The sequence below is a fragment of the Ictidomys tridecemlineatus genome, unplaced genomic scaffold (genome assembly GCF_052094955.1).
Source record: "Ictidomys tridecemlineatus isolate mIctTri1 unplaced genomic scaffold, mIctTri1.hap1 Scaffold_634, whole genome shotgun sequence".
NCBI lineage: Eukaryota > Metazoa > Chordata > Mammalia > Rodentia > Sciuridae > Ictidomys > Ictidomys tridecemlineatus.
This window is the reverse complement of record NW_027524385.1, coordinates 271,111-274,747: the sequence shown is the minus strand read 5'-3', so window position 1 is coordinate 274,747 and position 3,637 is coordinate 271,111.

The following is a 3,637-nucleotide window of genomic DNA, read 5'->3' as shown; positions in this document are numbered from 1 at the left end:
TCTGAGGTAGAGGCTGGTTTCTCACCTTGTACCTTATATTTTTTATGTATTTTTTTAGATGTAGCTGGACACAATACCTTTATTTCACTTATTTATTTTTATGTGGTACTGAGGATTGATACCAGGATCTTGCACATGGGAGGTGAGCACTCTACTGCTGAGCCACAATCCCAGCCCCTTATGTGTTGTTTTTGTTGGGCATTTTTACTTTAGGGGTTTTCTTCCCAGGTCAAAGTTCAATATATAACCTAAAAAAAACAGAGATCAAAAAATAAAAAAAGAAAATTTGATAATTATTGTCATTATTTTATATTAATTCCTGAATAATATACAAACATATATAATTCATAAACTGAAATGACTTTATATGTAAGTTTAAATGAAAATGTTCTGTTGGTTGAGTTAGTTCCCCAAAATGGGAAAACAACCCTGCCTTAAAATAATAGCATCCTGAGACTCTGGGGTACATTTCTCAGTTTAAAAACAACAACAACAACAACAACAAAAAAAAAAACAAACCAAAACAAAACAAAACAAAAAAAAAACAGCACTTAACGACCTGAGATTCTAGCCCTTATTCATGCCTGGATTGGATAATATTCCCTGTCACTCAAAAAAGGGCTCACTTCTCTCAGATTCAATGTTCATGATCTGAAGCCCCTTCCAATCAAAAGCACTTTGTGGGAACTGTCCAATTGTGTGTCATCAGGGAGGAGGAGGGTGGGCTTTCACTTCTTATCTCCTGAGTCCTCCATTTTTGCAATCTGTAGTCTCACACTTCAGAGTCACAGGTTGTTCTACTGTGCAGGAACTGAGAATCCCAAGTAGCCCTACTCCTGAGAACCAGGAAATGGTGAGTGTGCATTGGCCCAGCAGGCTGAGGAAGGAAGACTATTGGAACCACAATACTGGCTGTGTTGAAAACAGGAGCTAGCACATTGGGACTCCGGGCAGTCTCTGGAGTCTGCAGGTTTAACTCCTCCACTTGGCCACTATGTCCTCAGTCCTACTGGCCAACCAGGGGGGAACATGTCAGTGGCAGAGACTCTTTGTTGCCTTCCTTATGCTCAAGGGGCATCCTCAGAATATGCATAAAATACTATGTGGCAGGTGTGTTCCTGCAGCCCAGTGTCTTACCAGATGCTGGAGATTGACAGGTGGAATAATTTTCAAAATCAAATCTTCAAGGTCCATTTTCCTGTAGGAAAGGAGTTGTCATTTTTGCGTACCTAAATTCCTTTTGAGCTAGCTAATTTTCATTTTGACATTTTTTTATTTTTACTTTCTTCATTATTATTATTTTGTAAAAGTTAGGTGAACTCAGGGATACTGCACTACTTAGTCATATCCTTCCTTGGCAGTGGAGCCAGATTTACAGATAGGTAGTTAGTGTAGTTCGGTAAATTGGGTCTAATATCCAGTAAAATCAAGAAAAAACACCATATTGAGGATGGAGTCCAGGATAAGGGGAATTGAAAATGTCCCCAAGGCCCTGAGCCCATCCCAAGGAAATTTTAATGAAGAAGCTCACAGCAAATATGGAGATGCTAATCCAAAAGCCCTTCCCGCCCAGATTACTCCTTCAGCCCACATGTCCTCCACACTTTGGCCTTCCCATCTATATTCCAACACTGCAAGAAAACAGAACAAAGGACACCAATGTGACAGGAATGCAGGATAGCTAAAGGAAGACCTTAGCTATAAAAAAGCTAAAAAGACCTTAGTTTAAAAAAAAATCCGTTTCATGGATTCTACCTCTTTGGTCCTGTTTTTCTTCTGGGGAGAAATCTTTTCTACTGTCCTTTAATAAATCTTCTACTTTCCGGTCTAAACTTGCCTTGGCGCACTTCTCTGGTGATACCCTTCAGCACTGGGGAAGCAAGGACTCTTCACCAGTAAACAGCCCTAACAGGTTTAAATTTATTTTGAGAAAGGTCCTAGCTAAGTTGCTGAGATTATTTTTGTTATGGTTTGATTTATCTAGAATTTGCTATTGCAATAAAGCATAGTGGTTTTACATACATATGTATTCATATGGGAATCTTATTTATATTGTGATTCTTTATTATTGTAATATTATATTTTCACAATATATATGAATAGTAGGCCATGATAAGTTCTTTTTTTGCTCTTATAATTGAAAAGGTTTTTGGCTAAAGTTACATATAACTTTGTAGATAAATTTTAAAAATTTATGCTTTGGTTTTCTACATCATTTAAAGTAAAGCTTGATGATTTTTTTATTATTACATCATTGTTGTATTTAATAGTCAGGTTTATTTTGACAAAACCATAAAACATGAAATATAATTTGCTCCCCTTCAGTATCCAGTAGTTCCCCTTTCCCTATTCTCCAAGTTTCTTCTATCATATTTATTTATAGTTTTTTTTTAATTATTGCTTTATAGAATACACATAAAAGTAGACTTCACTGATATATTCATATTTGTACATAGCAGTTTTGGTGAGATATATTGTTGGATAATTTGGGGGAAAATTATCACCTTTGTAATGATGAGTTTTATTATTTACATGGGATGCATAATTCAGTCTTTTATGTGCTTTTTGTGACTTTTATTTTCTCATAAGTTTTACATATTTTGTTTCTAAAAATGTACACATGTGAAATACCACTTGCATAAGGCATGTATGTAAAATTTATACATAGTGTTTTATGCTCTTTTTTAAACTGGATATGTTATGAAATGTGACTGGCCCCAGTGACCATTTTTCCTACAGATTATTTTTTATCTCTTCCAAGATGCACATTGTATTGAGCCATGCCCTTGGGCTTCAAGTGTTTGGATGAGTACCATTGCATACTTCCATGTTATCATGATAACATATGCTCTAATTTCAGTAAGTCTCTGTGATGGGGAGTATCATGTATATTCAATAGCAAACTAGTTTCCACAAATAGATACTAATTTAAACTCCTTTTGAGTTAATAATTATTAATTTGTTTTAAATGTTCACCAATATTACTTAATTTTTCCCATGATGAATTTTTATTTTGTTTTTCTTAAATTTCTAAATATTTTGAATTTTTATAGTTAATAAACACATCTCATGTATAAATTTGAAGTTCAGTCTTCTGTCTTATATATTTTTGGCTTAAAAGATGAGAAAAGGATCCCAAAATGCAGCTAGAGATTTATTTCAAAAAGAAAGAAAAAGGTTTAAATTATTTTTTAAAGTTGACTTTTTTCTTTACTCATTTATTTTAGGTTTCTTGTATGATTGTAAGTGTAGGTTATTTAAAGTAGATTCTAGGGCTTATCTTTGTTAATTACTAGAGGAACAATAAATAAGAAATTTCTCTTCACTATGGCTGAAGGAAAGTGAATAAATTTCTTTAAAATCATATGGTAATAAAATTGTTAAATGACATACTTACTAAACATCCACTCCTTAAATTTTTTTTTCTGGGCTGGGGATGTGGCTCAAGTGGTAGCGCGCTTGCCTGGCATGCGTGCGGCCCGGGTTCAATCCTCAGCACCACATACCAACAAAGATGTTGTGTCCGCCGAGAACTAAAAAAAATAAATAAATATTAAAAATTCTCTCTCTCTCTCTCTCTCTCTCTCTCTCTCTCTCTCTCTCTCTCTTCTCTTATTCTCTCTTTAAAATTTTTTTT